Here is a 25,388-nt window from a genome sequence, read left to right as displayed (position 1 = left end):
CTCCCTCAAACTAAATTATTTCCCCCTGCTATACCTTCTCATTATGTGTTTTATTTTTCCTTAATTATGCTTATTATAAGTTATAAAATCTTTGGACATCTCTCACACTGCATTGTGATCTCTAAGAGGGCTCTATTTTGTTTTTAACATCTGCCCTTTATAAGTGCTCATTCAATTTTTGTTGAATATGTGCATGAATAAAATATAGCTATCTGAGAAAATTCACTGTTATCCTTTTCTCCTGGAAAAGACTATGACATATATAAAATGTGCCTGTATATCATGCTATTTTCAGTACTTCCATAAACCTAATATTATGGACCAAGTATGCCAGTACCCACACAGTCTCAGGTGAATGGTTCTACTTGTCTCCCAGAAACTTGTCCATTAAATGAAACATCTGCTATAAGAAAGGGGCCAGAGACCTATCAAATAAATTGTCAATAATTGATAAAGTCACAATAAAGCTTACAAAGCAAAGACAATTGTATGGCAAGCATAGGACTGGAGCTGAGTTAAACTCTTTGAGTGGGTATTTAACTTACATTTTTTTAACAAATGGGAAAAAGACCCACAGGATCCCTATACTCCCCTTTCCTTGTCTCCAAAGTATTTCTAATCAAAAACACAAGCAGCTGTCTACTTATTATAAAAAGCTTCTCCTTAGAGAATCAGAGTGCAAGAAAATTTTAGGTGATAAATTTGACAAAGTGGCAAGTTCTTACTATGATATTTTCTTTCTGAGAACTTAGTTACATTTCCTAAATGAGTACCCTGGATTAGATGAAGAGACAATTTTGTTTTTTTTTTAGGCCCACACCTGCAGCATATGGAAGTTCCAAGGCTAGGGGTCGAATTGGAGCTGCAGCTGCCAACCTATGCCACAGCCACAGCAACATGGGATCCTACGCCACAGCTCATGGCAATGCTGGATCCTTAACCCACTGAGTGAAGCCAGGGATGGAACCCTCATCCTGACAGACACTATTTCGGGTTCTTAACCTGCTGAGTCACAACGGAAACTCCCTAGGAAAAAAAAAATGATTGCTTCAAATATTTGGAGATAGAGTAGCTAGTGAGAACTACCCTTGAAAATGTTTCATTCTTTCTTCATTCCAACCCTTCATTGTGTGTAGATTTCAGTTTCTTTGTAGCCTGTCTTTTAGGGGAAATATATGTGAATGAGTCAGGTACCCCTCAGATCAACATCAATCTTTCTTTCATTTGCCTTGCCCATTTAGTCCATTCCCATTCCCCACCCCATTTCAGTTCTCTTCATGGAACAAAATGCCCAGTCCCAAGGACTCATCTCTCTCTCTTCTTGAAGGACTGCAGTCAGTGCAATTTCCCTTGCCAGCTGCCACCTTGTGCTGAGAAATCATGCAGATAACTACCCTTCTCCAAGCCATCACAAGTCCAGCGAGGCTCTTTCCTGCATTGCACCAAATGCAACTGTGACCAAAAAAAAAAAAAAAAATCAATCAGAATCTTCTTGCATTTCAGCATTGGCTGACCTTCCTCCTTTGCATTTCAGCATTGGCTGACCTCCTTCTTTGTGAGATCAAGAGAAAACTATTTAGGTCCTGTCTATTAATTTGCTAATATTTGGAATTCTTTTCCTAAAGACTTAACCAAAGCTTAGTATTATAGCCCCTGTTTAAAAACAGTCTCCCTGTGTGAGGTAACACATAGGACGTTGTTGGTCATTGACATTTCAGTTTGAAGAAAATTGCGAGATACATTTTGAAAGTAGATTTCTACAAGGAGAAGAGGGCAAGAGAACATGAAGACCCTGTATTAAGCACAGAAAGGAACAGAAAGGAAACACTTGGCTGTGGATATAAGCAGCATCTACTTTTGTGTCTGTATGTCCCTTTTCTCTGTCTCAATTTCAACTAACATTGTTCATTTTGTCAAGTATTGAAGGCATTCCACATAAAGTAATATGCAGTGAATTTTCTCTGACTATGGCAAAACCAGAGAACTTTATTTCATTTTTCACCTTTCAATGTATGCCTATATTACAGAATATAAAAATGTACATGTCCTAGATGTCATTATTCATATGTATATATACATACATATATAATTTTCCTTAACATGAGTTGAAACAGTATGGATTCAACATTACCCAACTCAGTAGGATTTATAGACATATAAGACTACAACAATCATATATATTATTTTCTAGTTACCCTTCAGTAAATGCAAACAGGGACATTTATTAAGCACTTCAAAATTTGTATCTCCATCTAGTGGTAACTAATGGAAATAACAAGTTTTTACATGGATAGTGAAGAAGTGGGAGAAGATAAATTGAGAAGTCCTTGGTCAATTAGCATCCACTATTAATTCAATTTTATTTCAATATGGAATGGAAAGTACAATGTAAGACTAAACTTTTTTTTTTAGTAGAAAGCCAAGTACTTTTCTACTACCCATGAACAGTAGAATGGGTGAAAATTATTCAAGATGGAACAAGCTACCATTTCAAGCAGTATTTATATAGCAGGAACTCTTATAGGACTAAAGGAAGGGTGGTTTATTTTGAACAGAAAGAAGGGGGCAAGGGAATTACCCCTTTTGTTCTTTTTTTCTGAGAACTTCATCATCCTTCTCCATGGCTTTCCAAAATCAGTATCATTGATGGCAAAGAACATTTCCAAGAGAAGTCACTGTGGGATATGAAAGAACCCCTTGATCTCCCTAAGTGTCTTGTTTGAAATCCTAGTGAAAATCAATAAAATTTTATCTTAAAACTGATATAGGCACAAAGACTATCTGTTTCCACACTCAGAGGCTGCCAAGGAGAAACACTTAGTTGAGAGAACAACTTGTTAAAATTGTGTAAGTTCCCTGTTCCATTTTTTTTTCGGAGTCCTTTTTACATGAATTCTTTCCCAGATAAGTAAGAATAAGTTCCTGAGAGAGATACTTGGGATTCTTTTTAATATATAAAAGAAAGAGAAACCTGGTTCCATTTTATCTTTTTTTTAATGTGATAAAAGAAAAGATTGCTTAGATTTATCAAATGTAGAGGTTTCATCCTCTTATGGATGGAAAAAAATAGTAAGTCTAATAAATAGACTGACTGTAACACTTATAGATTCACATAATTCAGATAAAATTTCATACTATTTATTGTGCGTTGTCTCAGTGTTGGAAAAATCTAATCAAGACCTTGTGTGTAGTGTTCCTTGGGCTTTGCCTGTGCTTACAGAGGACAATGACCTCAGAAAACTGTTACTCAAAGAACTGATCCCAAATTCCATGGGCAACTAAGACAATTTATATTTTTAATTTAGTTTTGAATTTCTGGCTTGACCCATGCAGAAGTTTGATTTTTGACTTGAGCTTATTTATTTGCTCACTCACAATACAGTAGTGGTAGTGACAATACCCTGATTTTCCTTTGGATAATATTTTATGTGTTCACTTATTTATTCTCATTTAATTAAAAGAGTTCTTTCTGGATTCAATGGCTTTCAGCTCTGGCACATAGTTTTCTCTCTATGCATTTATTTAACAAATGCTTATTTGTCATGTTATATATCATGGCTGGAGTTAGATGCTGGGGATATAATTAGTTTTTGACTGGATGGGAGGGATTTCGTAGGAGTCGATTCTTGGAAAATATCTATGCCAAGTGCCAAAGCTATAACAAACCATGACATAATTAATGTTTATCTCTAATGACTTTTAACTTTCCTTTTAGTTCTGAAAGGATTTCTGCAAGGAGCTAGCTCTCTTTTTGCAGTCATAATTTAACCTCCCTTCAGGATTCTGCCTGCTGTAGAAGCAACACCCTTCTGTCAATTCTCACCTACCCAATTCTTTCCTCCTGAGGGTAGATCACATCACAAAGCACAACCATAGGCCTGAGTCTAAGCAGAACTCTCTGTGGGGTTATAGAAGGAGCTTGGACACTTTGGGGCTGGGGTGCCCACATTATATCTGAAAGGCCACCTGCAGGGCTAGACAGCCTGTCAAGAAGTAGAAGGGTGTGAGCTGCAGGCCCCTATCCAGGGGTGACCAATAGCTCCCAGTGCTGTCAAGTGAAGGTCATATGAAGAGATTTTATTTGTCAGTCCAGTAGCTCTATTTATAACTTTTAAATATTTAGGTAGCTGTTACATTGACTCCATTACTTCTCTTGTCCCCAGCCCTGCAGAGGTTTAGGATTGATAACTCCTTGCCACCTGCTGCCTCTTCTCTGCACGAATTGTGCTGGGCACCGCAGCCTCTCACCAGCTTCCCTGGCACTACTGCTCCCTCCTGCCAGCTGCTCTGCCACTGCCTCTTTGGCACTAGGGCCTTTACTGCTGTTCCTCTTAGGAAATGCGAGAACTCCCCTGGTGCGAAGGCTGTGTGAGAAGCATGCTTTGCTCCAGGTTTGTCTTTAGTGTTATCGTCTCTCAGAGGCAACTCAGACAGTACTGCCTGCACTCTTATTTTGAAAGAGATATTTGAGTGAAATACTTCTTTCTGTTTTCATACACAGATTTCATGGGACTCCAATATGAGTCCAATAAAGACAAAAGACATATTCCCATGACAGAGAATATTATCCTGTGAGGAGATCAAAGGTAAGTAATTTGCTTAATGACATACAGAAATAAGTGACAGAACTGTGCTTAAATTCTGTGTTTCTGATTTCAAATCTAGGGCTCTGTATGTGATACAAGGCTGGCACTTGGTTTCATTTTATTAGCACTTAATTACTTCCTTTTGAATTATCCTCTAATTGGTTTATTCATGTTTATTTGCCTTGTCTCTTAAGACTGTGAACATCTGAAGGCAAAGTCAAACATCGTTAAGGCACTGTATCTCCCAGAGCACATAGGATAATGCTGAGAAAATAGGAGATGCTCAGAATAAATTATTGGATAGCATAATCTTGTTCTTTGGGATACTAATCTGCTCTATGAAAGATAAAAAGCCTTCAGAGTCAGGGAAACCTCTTTCACATCTCTGCAACATCGTTTACTATTTGTGAGATCTTTTCTTTTTTTCAGCTGGGGCATACTGGAAGTTCCCGGGCTAGGGATCGAATTGGAGCTGCAGCTGCCAGCCTATGCCATAGCCACAGGAACACCAGATCTGAGCTGCCTCTGTGACCTAGGCCACAGCTTTCAGCAACATTGGGTTCTTAACCCATTTAGCAAGGCCAAGAATCAAACCAGCCTCTTCATAGAGACGACACTGTGTCCTTATCCCACTGAGCCATAATGGGAACTCCTATTCATGAAATCTTGGACAGATTTCTTACTCTTATATTTTGTTTCTTCATATCTAAAATGGGCAAGGAAAAAAAATTACCTAATGAAATGACTATGATAATTCAATTATATAACATGTAAAACACAGAGAACATAATATACTCTTTAAAAATATACTAGTATCCTACGCTTCATCATTTTCTAATAAAATTTCAGAAATTGTATGGTGGGTAATAGTTCACCATTTTACTAAGAAGTCACTTTAAGACTGATAAATGTGTCAGCAACCAGCTGTCCTATTAACTCCATGAATATTTTAATGATGTTTACAGCTCCAATGGATATATTTCTTCTTTAAAACTTAGTAGATACCAAGGATGTGTTACAGAGAGTCCAATGGACCATGAAGCACTCAAGCATATTCACTTCTAGACATAGTGGACATGGGTCTCAAGTGGGCTGAGCTAGCATGACTTGGAGCATCATAGCCATTACTTCTGCTCAGCTGTTCAGTTTTCCAGAGAAAACATTTGGCATCACTCAGAGTCATTATCTGCAGCACGGGGTCATGCCCTTACTGTTCTTTAGTGACCTCATTCTCACATTACAAAAAATAAAACCATGCTCCTCACTTGTCTGAGAACTAGTCCCGGTTTTCTATGTTTTAAGGGAAAATTTACAAAAGCTCTTCTTCTTATAAGTGGGATCCACATGGGTGCATTTAAATAACTCATCATATCTCTAGAAATTAACACTTGTATAGCACCTCAATATCTTAAAAAGACAGTACTGTTTAAAGACAAATTGTGCCACATTTCTACTGTCATATGTACTAGGCTGATTTGAAAGTTCCTTAAAGACAGAAACCCTGCCATTTTCCCCACTGTATACAACACTGTGCTAAATACATGCTATGAAAACCCTAGCAGGCAAATCTTCTCTTGGATCCCTCCCATCAGACTTGCTTATCCCCTACCAAAAGTAGAATTCCTCATATTTGATATGGACGGCAGAGAGGCCACCTGCCAGTTGAAGAAATCTATTTAAAGAATTGACTGCCGTTCAACATCTATCTTTCAGCTCTAGCTGTAGATGGTTTATTGTGCAAAATAAAAGGCTTGGGTATTCAGCTGACAGAAAAAGTAGAAACCTCTTTTGTTTGTTGACAGAAATAAAATGTGTCTTGTCATAGATGTTGATATCACATATTAATCGCCCCTGCTGGGAAACATGGGCCCCCTGGTGTGGTGTGCCATAAATATTGATGTGATCACCCCGAACTGGCAGGACGCCTGGGAAGCCAGAAGAGGTATAGATAAAAGGATTTTCATAAAGGTGCTCTCAACTGCTCTCCATCCCCCTCTTTTTTTTTCTGCTTTGGAATCTATGCATCTCTAATTGCTTCTCCATTCAAATCTGCAAAATTTGAAAACCTTTCCAGGTAATCCAGGAATGTGGTTGAATCCCCTCCCCTTTGTCAGGTAGAATATGTAATCCTCTTATCTGTCACATTTTAAATGATTTTTGACAGAAATTGTGGCTTCCCCCAGCTGGCTGCCTGTCCAGTGAGTGAAAGGTTGTCTGGCATCAGCTGCTGATGAGGAAACATCCAGGCCATTTCAGCTGCAGGGGTAGGATTTTATGCTGTGATGTTATTTTCAGTTGAGGGGACACTTTCCAGTAATCAAGTTGACAGTCTTTCTTAAAGTTACATGCCGTCCATAAGAAAATTGTTCTGTCTCTGAAGACTGAGCAAATGCTTATGCTCGCAATGGCAAAATGCCAGCTACCTTGTGACATATTTGTTGTTTCACTGCTTGCCAACCACAAGACATAGCCTGAATTGTGACCAAAACGAAGTCAAAATAGGGTTCCTTCAATGAATTGTAAGGGTATATTACTTCAGCGGATTGCAGTGGGGATTATTTCTGCAATAATATATGTTTCTATCTAATAGATATTTATTGAACATCCCATGTAGTGACAGGCACTGTTCTAGTGGATATAGGGATAAGCAAGTGAGGCAGACAATGTTCTCATAGTGGGACCTTCCAAAAGACAAACAAGGGACATTTTAAGACTATTCAGAACAGTAAAATAGAATAGGAGACTGGGCAGTTACTATGAAGTGTAAATTTTAAAGTTCTAGCACCAATTTGGATGGACCTAGAGATTATCATAATAAGTGAAGTAAATCAAAGAAAGACAAGTATCATATGATATCCCTTATATGTGGAATCTAAAAAAATGATACGAATGAACTTATTTACAAAGCAGAATTTATTTACATGGAAAAAAAAACAAAAACAAATGCATGGTTACCAAAGAGTATGGTGGGGAGGATTAGGAGTTTGGAATTAACATATACACAGTACAATGTATAAATTAAATAAACAACAAGGAACTACATAGCACAGGGAACTCTACTCAATATCTTGTCGTAACCTATAATGGAAAAGAATCTGAAAAAGAAAACATATGTACAACTGAATTGCTTTGTTGTACACTTGAAACTAACACATAATTGTTAATTAACTATACTTCAATAAAAAAAGACAGTCTCATAACATTTTTAAAATAGTCACCAGCAGGTTACAGATGAAGTAAGATTTTGCCAAGCAGCTCATATAAAGACTTTAATGTAGGAATGTTAAGTATTTTTGAGGAACATTTTGATCAATGGCTTTAAATATTCTTTCAAAAATATTAAATGACAAGAGAGGGAAATCTGACCCAGGGTATATGAAAAGAGAATGCAGGAAGCATAAGGAAACTGAGGGGAAGAAACTTTTTTAAGGATATTTTACAGAAAAATAACTTTAAGCTCTTCCAGCCAAGGTCTGGACAACTAGGATCAAGAACAGATGACATGATCACCCATCCTTATCTAAGATGAGAACACTGTTGGTAAGAGATTCTGATAGAGCCTCTGTCTCAAAGGGCTGTCCGGGAAACCTTAGTTTGGAGGAAAGCCCATCTGCCTTGGGAAGCAGTGACAGTGCCCCTCTTTTGTATCTGTTCCTAGTGCTTGGCTTAGTAGTTTACAAGTGGTATAGATGGTGTCACTGAGTAAGCAAATGTGAAAAATCTGACTCTACCCCAGTTTGGAAATCTAGACTTTCTGGAAAGCTATGTGGAATGTTTTGTCCTAATCTGTACCATTTTTGCCATTCTGAAGCACTTGAAGAGAGACCTTTAAGGCAGAAAGAGGCATAGATTCAGAATATTGCTCAAAATTGCTCTAGACCTTTATTTTTTCAATATTTACAAACGAATACCTTATGAGAAATGCCAGTGAATTACAGTAACTAGGCTAACTTAATTTGACTTCTTTTTGTGATCTTGTAAATATGCTTAGTCCAGGAAATCTAAAGATTTTTTTTGTAATGTAAAGCATGCTTCAGATTATTCTCTCAGGGAAACATGAATTTAAAAATAGGTCATATTGACTAAATTAGACTTTTTTTTTAATATGGGGAGATTTTATTCAAGGCACTCTTTTTTTTTATTTAGATGTGTTTTTCTAGAACCTATTCTATCACATCCCCCCGAATTTCTGAATGGAACATGACGGTTATCCTTGGGAAGTTTTTTAGAAATGGTCTGAGAAATGCAATTAGACTCTTTTAGATGGGGAAGTAGCACAGGGAATTTTCTGTATTCAAGGTTTGGTAATGACTACTAAAAAAAGTTCTTATATTTAAATGACAATTGACAGCTTAAGAAAGACAGGTTGGATCCCTTTGCCTGTCTTCAGAAGCTTAAAGTTAAAGAGATCAAATAATTCTGACTCAAAGCCATATTAAAGAGCCTGGCTAATGTGGGAAATATATTATAGAATCTGATCACAGGCTTTATGCATAAATTGGATTTCATAGATATAATGTGAATTGCACAAAGCAACCTATCCAACAGGGGAAGGACCTGACAGTGCTGAGAGATTTCGTTTGGAAGGGTTTGAAAACATTGGGTATTTCAGCTTACTTTAAGTGATAGATGAATGGGAAAAACTAAATATTTGATATTAAGATTTTTAATTAAAAGAAAAATCATATTAAATTATTTAAAAAACTGTTTCAAACAACTTTGGCCAAACTATAGGGGCTTTGAGTCAATTCTCTTCTTTGCAAAGCATTACGTTTTTCTTCTGGATTGGTGAGACAGCAAACATTTGTGAATATTTCCGGTCCCTACTGAATTTTGATTGAAAAGAGAAGAATAGGCATTTTGATAGTTACTATGTTCTTTTTCTTGGGCTTTCTGACCTTTCCAAAATAGAACTGTCAATTGAATTAAATCTTGTATTGAGTACTTTGTAGTGCAAGGGCTTGAGGTTGAAGAAATATGACAAAATGAGTAAAAAAAAATTCCTATGCTTAAGTTATCCAGTCTAGGGTTAGAGGCATCTTTTTATTGCCCGTTGGTTATAACAATCTGAAATTTTTGTATCAGTTTAAATTCAGCCTGTCCCAAGCTGAATCAATGTTAGTGATGAAATATAGCCTGAAATATAGAAGCCATTCTTTCTTTTCCTTTTTTTTTTTTTTTTCTTTTTAAATGGCTGCACCCTGGCCATATGAAAGTTCCTGGCCTGGGGACTAAATCCAAGCTACAGCTGTGGCACTAACCCACTATGTCTAGCTGGGAGGTGAACCCTCACTTCTGCAGCCACTCAAGCCGATGAGGTCAGATTCTAAATGCATTGTACCACAGCAGAAATTCTTCCTTTACTTTTTGATTTATAAGTTTATTTTATTTATAAAAGCAGGAATTTATAGAAGCCATTCTTGAAGCCTCTCTCTACCCTTCACACTCAGTCATTAAGTTCCTTCAAATATATCTCTTCAATGTCTTTTTTTTTTTTTTTTTCCCTTTTCTTCTTAGGGCTGCACTTGTGACATGTGGAATTTCTTGGGCTAGGGGTTGAATCAGAGCTGCAGCTGCTGGCCTTTGCCACAGCCACAGCAACATGGGCTCCGAGCTATGTCTGCAACCTATGCTGTAGATTGAGGCAACACCAGGTCCTTAACCACTGATTGAGGCAAGGGATTGAACCTGCATCCTCATGGATACTAGTCGGGTTAGTAACCCGCTGAGCCACAATGGAAACTCCCCCTTCAATATGTCTTAAATTGAGTTTTTATTTTCATATCTAAGGACATGGTTATTCCTGAGTTACTAAAACAGTCTTTTAAGTAATTTCTGTGTGCATGTCTATAAGTGTAAAGTTATCAACTATCTTTTCTTGAAAGGTATGTCATCTTCACTAAATTTTATTGTGTTCATTTGAAAAATGATGCTCGATTATGAAGCAATTTAAATAAGAATATAAATAATAATTACTACTATTTATTGAATGGTTTTGATGGCTCATGTGGTGTTCCCAGGTCTATATACAAATTCTCTCATTTATTCTCACAATAACCATATCAGGTAAGTAATATTTATATCTGAATCACAAAGTTAAACATATCATATTTAAAAGTTTATTTTTTTATAATAAAATATGTTATTTTTATGAAATGGTTTTTATTTTTCTTAGTTGGTTAAGTAAGTAAAATATTTGGCTTTTCTAGACTAAATCTACTTGTTGATTCATTCATTGAAAGTTAGGTGAAATGCAAAGTCAGACAACCTCTGTTTGATAGTGGGATGCCTTTGATAGATTCTTCACCCTGATTAGGCTTGTCATTTAGAAAGATACTCTGACAACAGTTTATACAGTGTTTTATTGAACATTCTAACACATGGCAGGTATTCCCTAAGTTTTTGTTCAATAAATGAGGCTTAAAGATACTTGATATGCTGTGACATAGATCAGGAGTGGTGAGAACTGAGAGAGAGTGGAATTCATGTGAAAAAAAGAGGTCAGATGTTATAGGCCTGTAGAGATAAAATGATCAGAATTTGATGATAAAAGAAAGTGCTCAAGAGAACTCTGAAACTAAATTTAGAAGGAACTAGAAGAATAGTGATGTTGCAGTGGTACAAAAGAATAACAGTTTTCACAGAGATGCTGAAATTGATTGAAACTTTGGACTTTTGCGTCCAATAATACAATGGCTTTGTCTGTTTGTTTGTTCATTTTTAAATTGATCTTTTTTATTGCAAGTAATTACTGAAAGTTTCTCCTAGTTCTGTCATACTTTCTAAATAATTTCCAATCGCCATCCTACTATGAATATCTTTTAAAGGAAAGTCTTTTAAAAAATAATTTAGATTAGCACACTTTTTCTTATAAGCATTTTGTTTTAAACCACCTTTTTGATTATGGAATTGTATCAGTGTGTACAGCAAATTACCACAGCTTAAAAGAGCATGCATTTATTGTCTCTGAAGTTTTGTGGATCAGAAGTCTGGGCACAGTTTAACTGGGTTCCCTGTTCAGTATATCACAGCTCACAATCAAGGTGTTGTCCAGGGCTGAGTTCTCAGTTGGAGACTCAGCTGGGGAAATACCCACTTTCCCTCCTTGCGTTATCATTGGCACTATTCAGTTCCTTGTGAATTAATTTTCATGGAAGCTCGCCAAGGGAGAAGTAGGCTAGCATGACTGAGTCTTATATAATGTAATATAATCATGGGAGAAAGCCTATCACCTCTGCTATATTCTGTGGGTTAGAAATAAGGCATAGGTCCTGCTAACCCTCAAGGGGAGGGAATTTACATGGATATGAACACTAGAGGGTAGAGATCATGAGGCTGTCTTAAAGTCTGTCTGCAACGAGAATAGAAGAATTGGCTCATGGCGAATTACTGTAGTTTTAGTTTCTTTTTTTTCAAATATCTTCTCTAATGTTAATTTTAGTTAATGAGGATTTAATGCTGTTACCACTTCCTGCTATGGCAAAATGTATGCTCTGGTGCAATATTTGCTCTATATGTTTCCAATTTTATTGAGATACTATTGACATATATGTAAGTTTAAGGGATACAATGTGATGAGTTGATATATATTGTGAAATAAGTATCACAATAAGGTTCGTTAACCTACCTTCCCCTTCACATAATTGCTTTTTTATTTTTATTTTTTTCAGTGATAACTTTTAAGATCTATTCTCTTGGAGTTCCTGTTGTGGCATGGCAGAAATGAATGATTGACTAGTGTCCATGAGGATGTGGGTTTGATCCCTAGCTTTGCTCAGTGGGTCTGGCATTGCCATGAGCTGTGGTGTAGGTTGCAGATGCAGCTTAGATCCTGTTTTATTGTAGCTATAGCACTGGCCAGCAGCTGTGCCTCCAATTTGACCCTTAGCATGAGAACTTCCATATACCATAAGTGTGGCCCTACAAAGCAAAGAAAAAAAAAAAGCTATTCTCTTAATAAATTCAAGTATATAATACAGTATTTGTTAAATAGGGTAACCACGCTATAAATTAGATTGCCTAGGACTTATTCATCTTATAATTGGAAGTTTGTCTCTCTTGACTAACATCTCCCCATTTCCCTCACCCCTAGCAATCACCATGGTACTCTATTTCTCTGAGTATGACTTTTTCAGATTTCACATATAAATGAAAACACATAGCATTTTTCTTCCTCTGTTTGACTTGTTTCATGTAGCATAATGATCTAAAGGTCCATTCACATTGTATAAATGGCAAGTTTTTCTTTTTTATAGCTGAATAAATATATTCCAGCTATAAATATATTCCATTGTATGTATATACCACGTTTTCTTTATTCATTCCTTCTTCCATGGGTGCTTAGGTTGTTTCCATGTCTTGGCTATTGTAGATATGGCTGCAGTGGATGTTGAGATGCAGATAATCTCTTCAAGATAATAATTTAATTTCCTCTGGATATATACCTAGAAGTGGGATTTTTGGATCATACAGTAGTTCTATTTTTAATTATCTGAGGAACCTCCATTATTTTTCCCATAGCAGCTGTACCAATTTATATTCCCAACAACAATGCAAAAATATTCTCTCTTCTCACATCCTCACCAATGCTTGTTTTCTTTTTCTTTTCTTTTTTGGCCACACCTGTGGCATGCAGAAGTTCCCAGGCCAGGAACTGAAACTGTACCACAGCAGTGACCCAAACCACTGCAGTGACCACACTGGATCCTTAACCTGCTGCACCACAAAGGAACTCCCAACTCATTTTCTTTTGTCTTTTGATAATAATCATTTTGACAGCTGTGAAATGATTTCTTATTGTGGGTTTGATTTGCGTTCCCCTGATGGTGAGTGATTTTGAGTGTTTTCCTGTATTTCATGGCATTTGTATACTTTCTTTGGAAAAATGTCTATTTAATAAATCTTTGTTCATTTTTTAGTCAGATTATTTATTATTTTGCTATTGAGTTGTGTTTCTTATTTTTTAATATTAACTTCTTATAAGATAAATGGATTGAATTTCTCCCATTCTATAGTTTACCTTTTCATTTTGCTGATTGTTTCTTTTGCTGTGCAGAAGCTTTTTGTTGGTATAGTCCCAGTTTATTATTGACTTTTGCTTGCACATTTGATATAATATCTAAGAAATCACTGTCTATACCAATGCCAAGGAGCTTTTCTCTATGTTTTCTTTTAGGAATTTTAGACTTTGAATCTTATATAGTATCTCTTTAATTCATATTGAATTAATTTTTGTGAGTAGTATTAGATGAGTCCAATTTCATTCTTTTTCATGTGATAATTCAGTTTTCCCAACACCATTTACTGAAGGGATTACTTTTCTCCACTGAGTATTCTTGACTCCCTTAATCAAATATTAGTTGACTGTATATGCATGCATTTATTTCTCATTTCTGTTTTTTTTTTGTTTTTTGTTTTTTGGTCTTTTTTGGGCCACACCCATGACATATGGAGATTCCCAGGCTTGGGGCTGAATTGGAGCTATAGCTGCTGGCCTACCCCACAGCCATAGCAATGCCAGAACAGAGCTGCATCTGCAGCCTACAACACAGCTCATGGAAATGCCAGATTCTTAACCCAGTGATTGAACCTGCGTGTTCATGGATACTAGTTTGGTTTGTTAACCACTGAGCCATGACAGGGACTCCTCATTTTTGTTTTATTCATCTGTTACTGTTTTGATGCGAGTACTATATGTTTTGATTCTATAGCTTTGTAATAAACTTTTGAAATCAGAAATTGTGGTGTCTCCAATAGCAGAATTATGTTGGGTACCTGGGGTCTTTTGTGGTTCCATATAAATCTTAGGATTGATTTTTCTCTTTCTTTGAAAAAATTCCAGTGGGATATTGATAGGGATTGCATTGAATGTATAGATGGCTTGACTGGCACATTATAACAATATTAACTATTCCAATCCATAAGCATATCTTTCCATTTATTTGTGTTTTCTTCAATTCTTTCCAACAGTCTTATAATTCTCAATATATAGATCTTCCACTGCCTTTGTTAAATTTATCTAAAAACATTTTTGAATTTTTGATATTATAAATGGGATTGTTTTTATTATTTATGTTTTAGGTAGTTTGTTGTCATTATATAAAACAGCTGAGTTTGGGGTGTTTATTTTGTATTCTGTAATTTTACTGAATTTGTTTATTTGTTGTAATATTTTTTTTTTTGGTAGAGTCTCTAGGGCTTTCTATATATATAAGGTCATATCATCTGCAAAAAGGCAATTTTACTTTTTTTTGACTAGGGTGCTTTTTTTTTTTTTCTCTTGACTATTTGCTTTGGCTGGGACTTCAGTACTATATTGACTTAAAAATGGTTAAAGTGGGTAAACTTGTCTTGTGACTGATCTTGGAAGAAAAGCTTTCAAGTTTTCACTATTAAGTATGTTAGCTGTGGGCTTGTCATATATATCCTTTATTATGTTGAGGTACTTTTCTTCTGTACCCAATTTCTTGAGAGTTTTTATCCTGAATTTATGTTAAATTTTGTCAAATGCTTTATGCATCTGTTGAGATAATCTCTTGATTTTTATTACTAATTCTATTAATATGATATATTACATTTATTGTCTTGCTTGTGCTGATCTGTCCTTGCATCCAGGGATGAATCCATTTGATTATGATGTATTATCCTTTTAATGTGCTGTTGAATTCAGTTTGCTAGTATTTTGTTGAGAATTTTTACAAGTATATTTATTAAGGATATTGACCTGTAGTTTTCTTTTATTGTATTTTTTTGTAGTTTTTATTTCTTTCTCTGGCTTAGTACCAGGGTGATGCTTGCCTTGTAAAATGAGTTTGGGAATGTTCTCATCTTAAGTTTTTTTAGAAAAAGTTTGGGAAGATTTGGTGTTAGTTTTTCTGTAGATATTGGGTAGAATTCACCAATGAAATCATCTACTCCTGGGATTTTTTTAGTTTTTTTCCTGTTTTTTTTTTTTTTTTTTTTTTTTTTTTTTTTTTTTTTTTTTTTTTTTTTTTTTTTTTTTTTAAGGGCTGCACCCATGGCATATGGAAATTCCCAGGCTATGGGTCAACTCGGAGCTGTAGCTGCAAACCCATGATCTTGTGGGTACTAGTTGCATTTGTTACCACTGAGCCATGATGGGAACTCAAGGTTGGTTTTTGTTTGCTGTTTCAATATCATTACTCCTCATTGTTGGTCTGTTCAAATTTTCTATTTCTTCATGATCCAGTCTTGGCTGATTGTGTATATCTAGAAATTTCTCTATTTGTTCCAGGTTATCCATTTTATTGTATGTGCATAACTGTATATAGTAGCCTCTTATGATCCTTTGTATTTCTGTAGTATGAGTTGTGATTTCTCCACCTTTATTTTTTATTTTTTTTCTATGTTTTCTCCTTTTTTTCCTCAGGTAGTCTAGCTAAAACTTTGTCAATGTTATCTTTTCAAAGAATCAGATCTTAGTTTTGTTGATCTTTTCTATTGTTTTTCTGATCTCTATTTCGTTTCTTTCTTCTTGAGGTATAAAGTTAGTTTGTTTATTTGAGATTTTTCTTAATGTGTAGGCATTTATCACTATGAACTTCCTTAGAATTGCTTTTTTGTTTCCCGTTTCATCTGTTTCAATATATCTTTTGATTTCTCTTTTTATTTCTGTTGTTTAAGTGTTGTTTAATTTCCACACATTTGGGAATCTACCAGTTTTCATTTTAGTTTGTACCATTGTGATCAGAAAAAAATACTTGATATGATTTCAGTCTTTTACATTTGCTGAGTACTTTTTCTTGTGACCTAACATAATATCTATACTGGAGATATTCTGCATGCTCTTGAGAAGAATCTATTCTACTGCTGTTGGGTAGAATGTTCTTTGTGTGTCCGTTATGTCTATTTGGTCTAAGGCATAGTTCAAGTCCAGTAATTCCTTATTGCTTTTCTGTTTGGATGATCTATCCATTGTTGAAAGTGGGATATTAAAGTGCCCTACTGTTTTTGTATTGATGTCTCTTTGCCCTTTCAGATCTGTTACTATTTGCTTAATATATTTAGATGCTCTGATGTTGGGTGTGTGTTTATTTACATTTGATGAATTGACCCCATTATCATTGCATAATAACCTTATTTGACAATTTTTAACTTAAAGTCTACTTTGTATGGTATAAATGTAGCTTTCACTACTCTTGCTTATTCTATCCATTCATTTTGAGACTATGTATGTCTTTAAAGCCAAAGTGAATTTGTAGACAGCATATAGTTGGGTCTTGTGTTCTTGTTTTTCAATCTATTTAGCCTCTCTATGTCTTTTGATTCAAGGATTTAGTATATTTACATTAAAAGTAATTGTTGATAAGTAAGATCTTCCTAATATAATATTATTCATCATTTTCTGGCTGTTCCTTTCTCTCTTTTATTTTTTTTTTTTTTGCTGCCTTTCTTTATGAATTAGTGATTTTCCAGAGTGAATTTGATTCCCTTTTCTTTAATCTCTTCTCTGTCAACTTTAAGTTTTTGTCTTGTGCTTACCGGATTTACATAAAACATGTATTTAATACATGTAATAGATGTAGTAATCACTTCTAAGCTGATAACAACTTTGATCACACATACAAATTCTATCCTTATACTCTTTTCCTGTATTTTGTTTGATGTGCTATTTTACATCTTTTTATATTGTCTATCCTTTAGAATTTTTGTAGCTATATTTATTTTGATGCTTTTTTTCCCTTAAACCTTTTTTATTAGAGTTGTAATTCATACCACCATATTACCATATTAGAGTATCTGAATTTGTATACTTACCTACCAGTATGTTTTATATCTTTATATAATTTCATGTTACTAGTTAGAATCTTTTCATTTCAGCTTGAAGAACACCTTTCAGCATCTTGTAAGGCAAGTCCTATGGTGATGAACTTCTTCATTCCTGAAATACAGCTATACCAGGTTAGATAGTCTTCTTTGCAATTTTTTTCTTTCAACAATTTGACTCTATCATCTCACTTTCTCCTGGTCTGCTAGGCTTCTGCTGAGAAATACACTGATAGCTTTACGGGGATTTCCTTATATGCATTTGTTTCTCTTTATGTGTTCTCTTGTTTAAAATGTTTTCATTGTCTTTGATCTTAGACAGTTTTATTATAATTTACTTGGAGAAGATTGTTCTCGGTTGAAATTTTGGGGTGACCTATTAATTTCATGAACTTGGAAATATGAATCTCTCTCAAGATTTAGGAAGTTCTCAGACATTATTCTTTTAATTAAATTTCTGCTTTTTTCTTCCTCTCTTCTCATACTGAAATTATAATAATGCATAGATTGTTTATTTTAGTGGCAATCCATAATTCAAGTAGGCTTTCTTCACTCCTTTAAATATTTTTGTTTTTTACTTTTTGTTCTTTTAACTGGATGATTTCAAGTGATGTATCTTCTGTTTCACTAATTCTTTCTTCTGCTTGGCTATTGTTAAAGACTAATATATTCTTCAGTTCAATCAGTGTATTTTTCAATTCTAAGATGTCTATTTTTTAATGGTTTCTGTTTCTTTATTGAACTTCCTATTTTGTTCATTCATTGTTTTCCTAATTTTATTTAATTATCTATCTGTGTTTTCTTGTAAACTGAATTTCTATAAAGGTGTTAATCAGAATTCTTTTCAGACAGTTTTGGGATTAATCAGAATTCTTTTCAGACAGTTTTTGATCTCTGTTTCTTTAAAGTCACTCATTAGAGTTTTATTAGTTTTCTTTGGTTGAGTCATATTTCCTTGTTTATTCATAATCCTTGTGGCCTTGCATTGGTATCTGTACATTTGAAGAGGTAAAACCTCTTTTGGCCTTTATAGTTCGACTTTGACATACAAAACCCTTCATGAGAGAAGTCTGTCCAAAGATTCTGGGTGGACTGTCTGGTGGTGACCAAAGGTAGGCTTGCTTCTAGTGTCCTTGGGTGGATAAGTCTGGTGTTAGCAAGTTGGAGATCCTATTGTTTGTGTACACAGGGGCCATCCTGGTGCCTGGGTCCATGTGGATGGCTCTGATGTGGAGACTACTGTGATGTTCCTGAGACCTGGTCTGCATGGGCAGGCTTGGATCATGGGTCAGAGCCTAGGAACCACTGTGGTAGCCTGGCATTTGCGCTCACTTCACTTTCCTTCTCCCATGGGAAGAGGGTATTTTTCTGTGTGCTGGGTTACCTAGGGTTGGAGAAGAATGTTGAGAGTAGTGTGAATCTGTCTTTCCTACCTTCTTGATTATCTTTTCTAATTTCTGTGCTTCATTCAGGTGCTGTAATTTCTTATCTGGAATTCTTGGCTATTGTAAAATTGTTTTTGCATGTGGATAGTTGTTCAAACTGAAAAACTCTAAAAATTCCTATGCCACCATTTTGCTGATGTTCATCCCCATACTTTAATTGTTGTTCTTTAATCTCAGATATTAGTTCTAAATATGTTAAAAACAAAGGAAAACTCAACAAGCTATCAAACCAGAGCCAAAACAGATAAGCAAGCAGACAAAGAAGCAAAGAAACAAAACAGAATTCCAAGCTATCATGATAGTCAAATCCAGAAGCAGTGTAGCTTCTAAAGGCAACAGGATCCAGAGAAGTATTTATCATCTCAAAGTCTATTAGTGCTTTCTTGTGGTCGCTAGTTTATTCATAAATATGTTTTTTATTAAAGCAACTTTGTCCATAGAATGAGGGAAAGCAAGACTATACCTTATAATGATAGTTCTCTGCTCATGAGGTATTTAATTTTAAATATCAGTTATATTCTCCTTCCTTTGCATTTGATTGGTGAGTAATTGAGTCATGAAGGGATATATTGTAGGTGAGGGGGAGCATCATGGGAGAACAACAGCGAATCCTTTGCCTATGATTTCTTTAGCTTTTGATTTATTTCTTAAGTCCTCATAAAGATTCTAGTAGTGATGAATTTCAAAATTTCTAGCTGTGCTTTGATTTATTGAGATAGTAACACAAGCAAAACCAAGGTATAAAGGTTTTGTAGAAACTTTACTACTTTGGTTTTGATTAGGATTTTCTTTTGTATACTTGTTCAGGTGAAAGATTTGTGAATAATTATCAACTTAAAATTATATATATGACCTATCATTTAGACATGCAACTCTTACACTTTATGTAAACTTGAAATAAAGCTTTCAGACTCAAAATATTTTTATTTTTTTGAAAAATAGTATTGAAAATCTTGCTTGGAATCTTTGAAAACTGATTGAGGCTTTATTTATTTAACTTATGGTGTACACCTACATTATGGACTTGTATGCACAATGGCTCTGGAAGGATTATTTGAATTTAGAATTGTCACAGCTACAAATGAATTACTTGATAATAAAACTTATGTATGATGGACAAAGACATGCTTTTATAGTCAACTTCTGTGAGTGTGTATGCATAGATAGATAGATAGATAGATAGATTAGAATTTTATTTCATAGTGACTATAGTTGTTTGGATAATATTTTCAAACTGTCCCTACTGTGGAATTTGTGATACCCATAAGTGCATCAGTCCAGAGAATGTTTCTACAATGGTCCAGATTGTTTTTACGTCCTGATTTGATATCATCTCGAGAAAGTTATTTTGAGTTCCACCCTGAAAGAGGTTTGGCTGAGAGAGCCAGTGCAGATTGTATGCAGTTTCATTTTGAAGTTTCTCAACTGTATTGCTATGGTTCCTACATACTATTTGTCTGATTTTCTTTTTGTTGGTGTTAGAGATGATAGAAGTTGAGGATTTTTCTCTCGTTCCACTTATTATTGGCAAAAGGCTATGGCTGCCCTAGAAAGGAATCATTTCTCTTTGCTATTCAGATAGACATTCCAGGTTACAGGTCAAACTCTGTCTTTTTTTTTGGAGGAAACGAATGATCTCTAGGTTTGAATATTCTAAAACCAGCATTCTGTAATATTCATGAAACCTTAAATCAGTGTTCCCTCCAGTTTTACTATTAAATTATCAGGGTTTTTGTATTTACTTGGTTCATTCCAGTGTGTTTGTGAGATGACATCTACAGAGATTTGTAAGCTTTTCAAACCAAAGAGCAAAATTATGTAAATATTCATAAGTGCTGTGAAATGAAGCAGTGTGAAAATAAGATCTGAGAACTTTAATCTGTACATCAGAATTCATTCTTTCTTTTACTCTGTTCTTTTCTCCACACCTAGATCCCCATTTTTCCTCTGTACATCTTGCATTTCCTTTTATCCTAACTGTTCTCCTTTCACCTCTTGCAATAATTAGATAACATATAGCTCTTTGGCCCAAGACTTAACATTTAATAATTTTATAATTTTTATCTCACATCCTGTTTAATGGTTTTTACCTTAGGAGATAGTAGTGAAAATAATCCTTTCAAGGTGACGTGCTAATAATAGGAGTATACATAGTATACTTCTAGGGTATTTTTTTTCTGGAACTGTTGACTTTTAAAATAACGTGTTATTTTAATTTAAATAATATATTTTGAATGAGAGAGATCTCTTTGACTCCATAGTAAATCATATGTAAATAATAACAATTAATTAACAATCCTTTATCTATAGAATATCTGCTTAAAGTATAGTAGACCAGGAAAGTAGCTCACTGCCTTAATTTTCCTCTTTTTAAATAATTGCTTGGCTTCCTATTCCATTAAACCCTGGAAATATGAAATATGAGCTCTAATAATATGTTATAAATCAAAATAATTATGAGATATAGATAAAATATTGCTCTTTTAGCAATGATACACTACATGTTCTTCCAAATGTTCATATTTTACAAGGAATGCACTCCATGTAGAACTGAGTCCTGACGGGAACTCCCCTCAGTTATTAACGTTAATTGAGATCTCATTCTGTGAGGTGCACCATACCAAAAAAAATAGAATTTCAGGAGTTCCTGTCATGGCTCAGCAGTTACCAAACCCGACTAGTATCCATGAGGACACGGGTTTGATCCTGGCCTCACTCAGTGGGTTAAAGATCTGGCATCGCCATGAGCTGTGGTGTAGGTCACAGACATGGCTTGGTTTCTGTGTTGCTGTGGCTATGGCATTGGTCGGTGGCTACAGCTCAGATTCGACCCCTAGCCTGGGAACTTCCATATACTGCAGGTGCAGCCCTAAAAAGATTAAAAAAAAAAAGAAATAGAAATTCAGATGCAGGCTTCCTTCCAAATAAATCACTTAATGGGGAGATGGAACCCATAAAAAGTGCCACCCAATCCTGAATTTCCATACCTAGACATCAAAAGGGCTAATCTTATTAAACTCTGTATAACACTTTGAAATGTATAATCTGTTCTCATATATGGTACCTTTAAGATTTCTTAGGATACTGCGAACACTACAGGATGTGGTGAAAAAGCATGAACTTTGGTTTCAAAAGAACTGGTTCTGAATCCTGTTCTTCCTCTTGGGTCGAAGATTGAAACATCCCTCTCTGTGTCTCAGTTTCTTCATTTGTATTGCAAGGCTAATAACATGTCTTTTAGTGATGATTTGAGGGTCATAGGAAATGACATATGATACTCCTTGAAGGATAGTATTCATATAGTAAGTGTCCATAAATGTGTGCTTCTTTCATTATCCTTATTTTGCAGACAAAGAAACTGAAGCCTTTGCTTGGAACTAGGTTCTAGGTCTCCTGAACAAGATCAAGGCTCTGTTCATTATGTCACACTGTTCGGGTCATCATGGGTGCTTAGTAGTCTTGAAGGCTCACCTTAAAGAACATTTTAAATCCAAGTATATGCTGAAGTTCTTATTATATGTCTTCTCTGAAGATTTTGCATCCCTGTGCTCCCTTTGGTTGGGTAAAGATTACTTTGATGGAAGAAAAGAGTATGTATCTATTTTTCACCATCCACAAATCAGCTTTTTGGCACTTGATGAAATGTTTGATCCTTTCAGAGATGCTATGAGCTCCACAAAATTCATCATACCTTGCATATCTTATACTAACCCATAAGTTCTATCATCCTTTCTCTGGTATGTATCAAAGAGGGTTATCAGGGAGTGGTGACTAGATGAAAATATAACATCAATGGGGAAGGTGATAGGACTTTACAAAGGTCAAATAGAGAAAATAGTAAGAAAAATAATGCAGGCATGTGTATTGGTCAAAACCATGAATATGCCCTGGGTATTCTAAGAAACACACCAACTTAATGGCAGAAATGGAGCTGACCATGCATAGAGGAAGTGTGGGCATGTGACCTACCCCGGCACCTTCACTAGTTTGATATTTCTTGCTGTTTCTTTGGAATGCTCAATACTGATGCAGAAGCATATTTATTAACCTCAAAGAGAGTTTGAAAAATATCACATTAATTTTCTATAACTTCATTACCCTTATAAAATATGTTTTGTGGAGATATACTGACTACTTTTTCCTGGATATCTTTGGTACAGATACATTGAGTAACATTTGAGATGAGATTTATAGAAGTTCTCTAGGTTTCAAGAAGATGATGTCTATTAGAAAAATGATAAGTTCTCTAGGTTTCAAGAAGATGATGTCTATTAGAAAAATGATGACTTTTGTTCATACCTGATTAGTGTATTTGGGAACTAGAAAGAAAAAAGTTTTTTTCTCTTAGAAATAAATGTGTCTTCCTACATAGGCAGGTGGAAAGGAGGCTTCCCATGTACAAATTTATTCTTTAGAATAGTTACAAGACTTTTTTCTCAAATGTAATACAGCAATATCTACTTAGAGCTTTCCACTGGATTTTAAGTGAACAGAAGTCAGCTATTGGAAGAATAAACTTATTTTTCTCCTTAAAGTTAATGTGATTTCCATTGTTTTGTCTTGTCTCCATTCATGGGCTATGAGGTTTATAGTTCCAGCTTCTTAGCAAACTTATTTTAAGGAATAGCTGGTTTCGAATTCTCTCTTGGTATGCCCTCCTGATGACTAGTGTATGTTCGCTCTGATGACCACTGCTTCAGAGGAAGCTAAAATATTTTTAAAGCTCACATGTCAAACTGGGAATATCTGAGATTCTAAAGATTTAATAGCAATCCAATAGTCCCCAAAACTATACAAGTAGAAAAGTAGAGATTTTTTTTTAGATATTTGCTGAGCTTAGAGAAATAAATATACTCCTCCACAGTTATAGTAATCATGTCTAAACATCATAGAATACTAAAGCTAGAACAACCTAGAGATCATTTATTTTAACTCCTGGTATCACAAATGATGAAAGTGAGGCTCAAAAATGTGAAGGTGAATGTGCAAGGTTATGTAACTAGTTATTGGTCAAGTGAATCACAACCATATCTCTTGCTATTTCTTTTACACTGTATGGTGCATAATGCACACCTCTCTTTGAAAATAGGTATTTGGCCCAGAAGAATTTCCTTAGAAATATAATTATGTGTAGATTGCAAGCCTGAGAGATAGTGATAGCTCAGTGTTAACTAATTGATTTGGTGCAGATTCAAAATGAATGTAGTTGATACACAACTTTAGAATCATCAGATACCAATATTAGGTCCTTTCATCTTAATTACTTCCAGAAAAGATATTTTATTTTACTTTTCAAGCCAGAGGTGACCCAACAAATCTTACTTTTTAAACCTCTTTTTTAAATTCCACACAGAGATTCAGTTTTCTCACTGGCACCATTCTATGGAGAGCTCTTTCTAACCAAATGTGAAATAAAGTGGCTTTATTTCATCCTCCTTAATGTCCTCTGCCTGGACCTCCCCAAATGCCTAAATCACATAGGACTTGATATCAATTGCATTTGACATAGGTATCATATTGTAATCAGTCCATGTAATTAAACAGTTTGTCATTGCTGCATAATGTTTGCTAACAAAAAACAAGTTAGTGGTTAGATTCTTTTAAGGCATTTAGTACAGTTCTTGCAAATTGAAGAAAAATTAGATGGAAATAAAAGTAACAAGCTCTTCACTTTGCACTTTTAATATGTGCCACCTTGTAGTATATTCATCTTATGCATTTTTGTTGAAAGTTGCCAAGATGTGAAAATAAAGAAATTAGCAAGAGATTGAGCTATAAAGAAAAGAAGGTAGATCGGAAACAAATAAATGTGAAATACTTGCTTTAGCATTCATCCTGAGAGTTCCAATTGTGGCGCAGCAGAAACAAATCCCACTAGTATCCATGAGGATGCAGGTTTGATTTCTGGCCTCGCTCAGTGGGTCAGGGATCTGGTGTTGTCATGAGCTGTGGTGTAGGTCACAGACATGGCTTGGATCCTGCATTGGTGAGGCTGTGGCTAGGCTGGCAGCTGTAGCTCCGATTCAACCCCTACCCTGGGAACTTCCATATGCCACGGTGTGGCCCTAAAAGCAAAAAGGAAAAAAAAAAGAATTCATTCTTTAAAATTCATATTCAAGTTCTTCATTGAAGTGAATTCTGTTTTATATTTGAATTAGTGTTTTTATTTGACTATTTTATTTTATAATTGTGATATGACTTTGCCTCTTTGAGTCTGAGTGTTTTGGTAGTCCCAACATCTCTGGAATTTTACATTTAAAAAATATGTCTCTGGAAACATTGTAGATGTTTTCAAAATGCATAGGTATATATTTATGATTGTATGCTATTAAGAAAGCTACTTGATGCATTTCTAACTATCAGATTCTACAGCATTCACTCCATATCATCTAATATATCAATACTTCCATACAGAGCCAGTCTATTTATCTTGAAATAAAGTACTTTGGAAATACTTGGGAATGCTTTTCTCTTCTACCCCCTGTAGCATGTTAATTACAATATGGATAGTTTTTGCATCTCCCAGCAAGTGCCTAGCTCCATGCCTGGCACTTAGTGAACGATTCTGTTG

At 35.1% G+C, this 25,388-nt stretch overlaps 1 long non-coding RNA gene across 2 annotated transcripts in view; it reads left to right on the top strand.

Annotated features, from left to right (window-relative positions):
- The window catches only part of LOC110260099, a 207,921-nt gene that overhangs the window by 5,752 nt on the left and 176,781 nt on the right, over positions 1-25,388 (top strand). The window contains exons 2-3 of one of the 2 annotated variants that reach the window (XR_002342942.1): positions 4,502-4,586; positions 17,427-21,533. This is a non-coding gene — a long non-coding RNA (uncharacterized LOC110260099). Of the gene's footprint in view, positions 1-4,501; positions 4,587-17,426; positions 21,534-25,388 lie in introns of those variants that run through there. The other variant, XR_002342943.1, reaches the window with a different exon arrangement.

The sequence above is a fragment of the Sus scrofa genome, chromosome 3 (assembly GCF_000003025.6).
Source record: "Sus scrofa isolate TJ Tabasco breed Duroc chromosome 3, Sscrofa11.1, whole genome shotgun sequence".
NCBI lineage: Eukaryota > Metazoa > Chordata > Mammalia > Artiodactyla > Suidae > Sus > Sus scrofa.
This window is presented reverse-complemented; position numbering and strand designations above follow the sequence as displayed.